The 7,916-nt window shown below is 40.5% G+C and overlaps 1 long non-coding RNA gene across 2 annotated transcripts; it reads left to right on the forward strand.

The window, feature by feature from the left end:
- Positions 1-2,478: 2,478 nt before the first annotated feature.
- LOC147139619 (uncharacterized) lies at positions 2,479-7,916 on the forward strand. Of its 2 annotated transcripts, XR_015088639.1 has the most exons (3): positions 2,479-2,596; positions 5,008-5,132; positions 6,720-7,916. It is a non-coding gene; the product is annotated as an uncharacterized LOC147139619 (long non-coding RNA). The 2 variants fall into 2 exon arrangements; XR_015088638.1 differs by having other exon boundaries at positions 2,507-5,132.

Consider the following 7,916-nt stretch of genomic DNA (forward strand, 5'->3'; position numbering starts at 1 on the left):
GGGCACTGTCTCTGATTAATTAGGCAGAGTTGGTAATCAGTTTAATAAGGCTGAAGTTGATGGTGAGAGGTCCCCTTTGGCTGAGGCATGCCGAGCTTAACTGTGTTCAGGGCCTCACTTTCCTCCACCAAGTAAACACGCGGTCTCTATTTACATAAATAGTTTCTTTTTTCAATGTGTGCGTGTGTGTGTGTGCGTGTGTGGGGAGGGATACTCTTCCTCCAAATTGCATGAATACCCAACATCAGCACTGAATTCATCCCCAACAATGGAACAGGGAATTGCAGACAAATTCATGAATTTTTGAACATATGAGAGCTAATTAAATTGAGGCCTTTTTGAAATGAATATAGTGCGAGGTACTCACTAGACCTACAGACACAAAGAGGCTATAATTTAGTGATTGAATTCCAGTGTGATAGCGTTCTGCCTTTTACCATCGTGAGCTATGCAGGTGGTCGGGGTCCTTTTCATTCTTTTCTTTCTTAATGGCAAATCTCATTATGGTAGTTATCACTGTATAGAGAACAAGACGTCGACGAAGGGCTAAAAAGCTGCGCAGTACCTGGCTGCTCATGAGCATGATACTTTGGTGGGTCAAATCATGGTGGAAACTCAATTTCCCTCCCTGTTGGTTGGTTTGTGGGCAACGCAGTGGTCTAGTGGTTAACATGTCTACCTCACAGTTCTAAAATTTAGGGTCCAAACCTTCCTGCGTGCAATTTGCAGTTCTCCTTGTTCTCGTGTGTACTCTAAAAACAGTTGGGTTAAAAATATCACAATTTGGGGTCAAAAATTGACCGATCCACTAATTGGATCAATTTGACCCATTTTCTTGCGTTGTTTTGTACAATGATTAATTAACTATTCTGCTGAGATATGGTTGTGTTAGTGTGTCTTGAAATAAACCCTTTCTGATAATTTTACTGGGCGAAATGATTTTGCTCAAACATTGTACACATCTATTTCACTAAATGTTATTGGCTTGAAGCTTTATTTTTCAGAAATCAATTAAAAATCAAAAAGGGGTGATAAACCTACGTTTGTATGCATGTGAATGATGCAATATATATAGGCCGCAGATATTCTTGAGCAAAACCCGTACCGTTATGCCGGCTATTGTAAGTGTGCCAAAGTGCACCACAAATGATTGACACGCTTTCAGTCTCTGATTGGATGTTTTTGCTTGGATGCAGTTGTTTTGTAAAAATCTAATTAGAGGTACTAGATGGGGCCACATTGGCTGTTTTTTTCCCTCACAGATCTTTTTACTTATGTACTACTGTCACTTTGTCCTGACATTTAAAAATATGAAAAAGGATTTTGTTTCCAAAGTCCCCTTTAATTGCAGTCAAGCAAGTAGTGTAGTGTACTTACCTCATCTGTACCACGGAATGTACCTGTATTTCTGATGACATCTCTGAGAGGATGGATGTAGAGCTAAAAAAAAACAAACAAACAAAAAAAAAAAACCACGGCCCTAAGATTGATATGTTTTTTATTGAATTGAAAGTGTTATTTTAAAGGTCAAATTATGACACTGCTTCTGCACTGTTATTTTCACATTCCCTTTTGGTCCTGATGTACAATTTAAACAAACTGTAGTTGTTACCCAGATGACTTCGAGTGGCGCTGAAAAGTCATGTGTGAGCAGTTTCTGTCTCAAGTAAACTCAGAGGACTGAGCCTGAGATAAGAGAGCGCCACATAACCCGACGACTTTAATGACGGTCCACTGTCACAAGGCTAAGACAGTGAAGTGGTGGTGATAGAACACAGACATAATTTAAACAGTGCTAAGTGGTCTATTGTCATTCAAATGATGAATTATACTTGGCAGTGGTTTTAGCATCACTTTTACAAAGCGCTGCCATTGTTTGTGTCGACACAACGTTCTAAGTCTGAAAGAAGGGAATTACTTGGAAGAGTTTGGAGCTCCTTGGGGTTTGGACACAAATTAGTTCCTCGCTCAACTGGCCTGAGAGTCAGATGAGCCTCGCCCAAGTCAGTGCAAGAGCTTACAAAGGACCACAGTGCCACTGTTGTCATGTCCGTTAAGAATTACCGGTATCAAAATAGAAATAACGACTTTCTTCCGCCTTTTAATTAAGGCGCCACCGTATAATTGCCTGCTAAACAGTAGGCAAGTGTTCTTCATTTTGGAACTCAGCAACACATTACCACATGAGATACACTTTCCAGGGATGAATCAAGGTTATGTTACACCAGCAAATGGTTGCTTTCTCAATCATATACAAATACATCACAAGTAGCTACATTTACAAAAATGCAAATAAACTCATATCAATAGACCGTTTCGAGGTCTCAGCATCACCCCGAATGCACTGCCCTAGTCCATTTTGGATGTCATGCTCCGCTACCGCTTCATTTGTCCTTCAGCGAAGCAAGAAGGATGTTTGCCATTCCTACTACTTGTGCTGTTGTTGGCTGTACTAATCGAGGGGGAAAATGCGGAAATGGATTTCACACCAAGAAAAAAAGCGAAAGACAAAGACGACTGTGGCTGGCTGCCATAAACAGAGCCAACCTACCTAACTCAGAACATGTTTGAATTTGCTCGGATCACTTTCTCACAGGTAAAATATTCTCTGCTAAAATACGATCGACTACACTGCGAAAAAAAAATGTTACTGTAGTGTAGTGTATTCGTGTTGGTCTTGCTAGTTGCCCTGCTAGAAGCTGATGTGGCCCGCGAGAAAACAAAACAAAACAAAACATAACCATGTCGGTCTATGCTGTTTTTTTAAGATGGGTATTCGATTTCAAAATGATCTAATCAGAAAAGTGATTTAATGTCGAGCATGCATCGTGTGTTCTCGTGTTGGTCTTGCTAGCTAGTAGCTGATGAGACCAGCACGGAAACAAAACAAAACCATGCCGGTCTATGCTGTTTTTTTTAAGCAGGGTAATCCCATTTCAAAATGATGAAACCAGAAAAGTGATTTCATGCCAATCGAGCATGTATCTTATTTCTTCGGTAGCACTTTTGCTCTCACAACCTCCCGGTCACCATCCTAGAAATTGTAAAAACACACATCACAAATCCAGCCGGAGACAAATCTGTCAGATGCTTCCACACTTTAATAATTCTGGAAGTCCATCCATTAACAGAATGGGCTTTGGTAGAAAATGAGGTAGTAGACAAGATCGATGTAAGTCACGACGGGCAGTGTTTGTCGGTCAGTAATCCAGTCTCTCTGTTGAAATCTGTATGGGTCCAAATCGCTGCTCAAACACAATTTTTTCAGCATACCGCACACTCGCCTGCCTGCTCAAAGTCTCTGCGTATTTCTCCATCTCAAAAGACGTTTTAAATCTACTAAAAACGTGTAGTTGCGTAAAGGAATCTAAGTGACCAGCACATGCGTTCGCTAGGAAAAGGCGGGGTTGCCATCCACAATGGACGATCGCATGGGATTGTGGGATATGTTACTATTTTTAGCACATACCTCAGAGCGGTCTGCAGTGGATGCATATTCTGATTTAATTGAAAAAGAACATATTTTATAAATCTCTAAAAAAAAAAAAAATAATAAAAGAAATAAAAGAAAAGAAAAAACAACAACAAATGTTACTCTGTTTTTGGACTCACTTCTCTACCAGTGTCCAGGCTAAGGGGGGAAACAATAAGAAAAGGCATCATTAAATCATGGAGAGAACCAAAATATGTAATTGGAGCACAATGTAATGCAACCATACTACTTGTCCATCTAAAGTTTTGTTTAACGTGATGCTAATTTGATGAGACATCGAAGAGAGGTTGGGCCAAAGGACTATTCAGCTTTGTGGCACTTCTTAAGATTTGATTACCTCTGTTGGAACTGTTAAATGGTTCCATAAAGAAAAATGAAATATTAATTAAATTCTTTAATAATTCATTCAGATTAATGGCAATATGTGGTTTGGGCATAGAAGATGAATGCATAATGGGTGCATGCTCAGCGTATTTGGTCATTGAAGTGTTTTTAGTTCATGACAGCAAAGGAAAGAATTAATTAAAAGTTCATTTTAATTTCTTCCATTGCTTAAGTTATACTAAATGATAAAACTGATGCTTCTCAAGCAATTTCCAACAAAGGCCATCATGAGGACGTATAAGCAACCAGAGCATAAACTATAGTTTTTTTAATTATAGATCAAGTACATGTTTAGTTTGGCCTAGAATCTCACAGTTTGAGGGAAATGAATCATACTTTGTTGTGTGCTTTACAATTTCAATTTTGAGCCATAACTTCACTTTACCACGCGTCAGTCAAACAGCAGAATGAAACATTGTATTGATGCTTTTATATGGATTTGAGCCATTATAGAAAATATCTATGTGGCACTCCACAAACATAACATACAGCATATTGTTCATATAAAACACTGTCAAACTAATTTCCTCATAGCACAGAGGTTCCTTTTGGCTTTTGCATGAACCAATCCTTTCTGTAATTATCAATTGGGACACCCGTAATTACTGGAAGACTGCTGCACTGCATGAATGACATGTCTTTTGTGTTATAATTCTGTGCATCTTGACAAACATGACCCATTAAACAACCCTGTGGCCTTTTTCTCGAGCGCTGATTACGCTAATTAAACCTGCAAAACATTTGAGAGCTGCAGACGTGCCAGAATTAAACAGGTCATTAAATCAACTGAGTATGTCAACATCCACACAGCTTGTCACTACTCTAATATTCTCTCACCAGGACAAGAAATCGAATGTGTTATATGAATGACGTGCAAAATTTACCCGAAGAGCTAACTATATACTAAGATATACAGTTAAACCAAAAAAATAAATGTCTCGTCGCCCACCTGGGGGGTATCTCTTCCAAGCTCGGGTCCTTTAACAAAGGCCTCGGAGTTTGAGGGTCCTGCACAGGATCTTAGCCTTCAACTGGGATCCTGTCTGATATGGTAGACCGTGGCATCTATTGATCTTGGTTATGGTCTGTTCTTGTGCTGCCATTATTAGTGCCTCTATGTTGTCTTTCAGTCCAGCCTTTTCCAGCCACTGGTATATTTTCTCAATGTCAGGCACTTCTTCAATTTGTCGGTACCGGAGGATGGGGACCACTGCTCTACCGCAGCCAAACCCACCAATGAGTTGTGTGTCACCAGGTGAGTTTCCCAGCTGACTCCATTCAGGCCAATGATCGTCATTTGTCAGCCGCTTGGAGAACAATATGCCTGTTCTCCAAAATGTAACATGTAAATAAGATGAGATAAAAAGCCAAGTGTCAGTCCTCCAATCTGGAACACAAGGTCTCACCAACTAGTTATGTGAATATTGAGTTGCACAAACCTCTAGGGTTTTCTCATTTAGCTATGTAGGGTGACAGGAAATAGACTTGAGTATGTAATGTTAATTGTTTTGTGTTCATGTTCTTCTGTCTGTTTTGCTGCATTGTGATTTTGAATATGGCCCAAACGGTTGGCCAATCGCAGGGCACAGAGAGACAAACATCCGCACTCACAATCACACCTAGGGGCAATTTAGAGAGTCCAATCGACTCACCATGCATGTTTTTGGAATGTGGGAGGAAACCGGAATACCCGGAGAAAACCACGGGGACGGGGAGAACATGCAAACTCCACACAGGGAGGCCGGAGCCGGGATCGAACCCACGACCTCTGAACTGTGAGGCGGACGTGCTAACCAGTCGCCCACCGTGCCGCCCCCTCTCTACTAATACTGTACCCATTTTATTCCTTGAAAGTTTCGCAATATACAAACACTTTCCACTTCCACGTTTGCACTGCACTTTGTGTGAGGTGTTTGGAGAACCAACTATATCTTTGCAATCTTCCCTACGAGTTAATCCTATTCTACCTGCTGATAGCAGCAAGCGATAGTGCTGATGTCTTATTATCACCAACATATGTTCCCCTTTCATACCAGAGAAGCCTCCCAACCATTTAATAGGATTGTTGTTGTTTTCTTTTCCTCCGCTCCATTTAGCCCTCTTCGCACAACAAACACTTTTCCTCGAAGACGTTCGACATGTGCCCTTGGAATTTGTCTCTGTGTTTCCCAACAAATCAGCCTAGGTCAGGGGCTAAGATTGGCCTCCAGTTACAGACTATTGAAAACAGCTCCTCCACATGACAAGGGGGGAAAGTGGATTTTCCAGCTTAAAAGCAGAATCATCTCTGCTCAAGGCATTATCTTGTGTTCAAAGAGATTAATAACAGGCGATGCTATGGATAGGGTGGCATACTGTTCTTGAATCAGCGCTCGTCATATACACCGACAACGTATTCCTTTGAATACTATCTAGCTAGCTTTAATGAAAAAAGAAAGTCATTTATAAACAAATATAAACAAATTTGACTTTTGTTGGTTGATTTTCTTTCAATGAAATGAGAGGCTGAAGCGCTAAATATGATTTGAGCTCAAGAAAAAATAGGTTAAAAAATTATATTCGAGCTTTGCATCATTTGCACGCCACAATATCACAGATTACTAAGTGATATTTTTGGGTGGGTTTAAAATATGCAAAAAAGCACTAAGGTCTATTGGAAGAGATGCAGCGTAATTAATAGCAAGATGAAGATGACAACACTTGAATGTTTTCCCGTTTCAATGTTGATTGTTCCCACAACATAACATCTATGCTGATTAGACCGTCATACATGGTTCGGTTAGGGGAACATTTGGATGTTTAAATGTACAATGTTTGATTTTCTTTTGTTTTGTGTTTCCAGTCAGGCTTCAAGAAGATGCATAGCACAGAGTCAGCCCTGTTACGTGTTTTTAATGGCATCCTCCTGGCAAATGACACTGGAGACTATGTATGTCTCGTTTTTTTGGAATTGACCGCAGCATTCGATACGGTAGACCACAGTATTCTTTTAACTCGTTTGCAACACCAAGTGAGCATTAGTGCATGCACTCTAGAGTGATTTAGATCCTTTTTGGCTGGCAGGACTTTTTCTGTTAGCCTCTGTTCCTTGGATTCCCCCTCTATCATATGGTGTTCCACAGGGTTCTAATTTGGGGCCATTGCTGTTCTCTTTGTATTTGCTGCCCCAGGGTTCCATCCTTCGAAAACATGGTATATCCTTCCACTGCCATGCAGATGACTGTCAAATCTATATCCCGCTGAGCAAAAAAAATACATATTCTCGATAAGACCTCTTTTGTCTTGCCTAGAGGACATCAAAGACTGGATGTCATTGAATTTCTTAAATTTCATTGAAAAGAAAACAGAAGTTATGGTGTTCGGTCCCAGTGGCTCATCTACATCCCACCTTGTTGACCTGGGCCCCCCGGCTTCATATCTAAAGACGACAGTCTTAAACTTGGGTTGTAAAATGGACAGTGATCTTAAATTGGACCAGCAAATCAGCGCTGTTATAAAGTCCAGCTTCTTTCACCTTAGACAGCTGGCTTTGTTACATCTCGGCTCGATTACTGTAATGCACTTTATTTTGGAGTCAGCCAGTCCTCTCTCAAACGTCTCCAGTTGGTCCAAAATGCTGCTGCCCGCCTACTAACAGGAGCTCGGAAGATCGAGCACACAGGCGCTGCTCGAGGTGCTGAGGACTAAGCGGAGCCTCAGAGGGGCTTTTCGGCTGCTGGTCCTTTCCTTTGGAATGACCTCCCATTGGATGTTAGGCAAGCCCCCTCTCTGTCCACTTTTAAAACCCGGTTGAAGACACATTACTATTCTCTGACTTTTGATCCAACCTGAAATTTTCTGCTCTTTTCCGGTGTCAATTTTATACAGTGTTTTATGTTAATTTATTGATTCCATTTTGTTGTATCATGGCTATTTTTTTGTATGTAAAGTGCTCTGTTACAGCTCTAGCTGTTATGAAATGTGCTATATAAATAAAATTGTATTGTATAGTTTTACAGTAAACTTCCACTGGGAGTGACAAATAAACAGTTTGAAGCAA

Source organism: Filicampus tigris, chromosome 11 (assembly GCF_054856515.1).
Source record: "Filicampus tigris isolate MCC_2025a chromosome 11, RoL_Ftig_1.0, whole genome shotgun sequence".
Taxonomy (NCBI): domain Eukaryota; kingdom Metazoa; phylum Chordata; class Actinopteri; order Syngnathiformes; family Syngnathidae; genus Filicampus; species Filicampus tigris.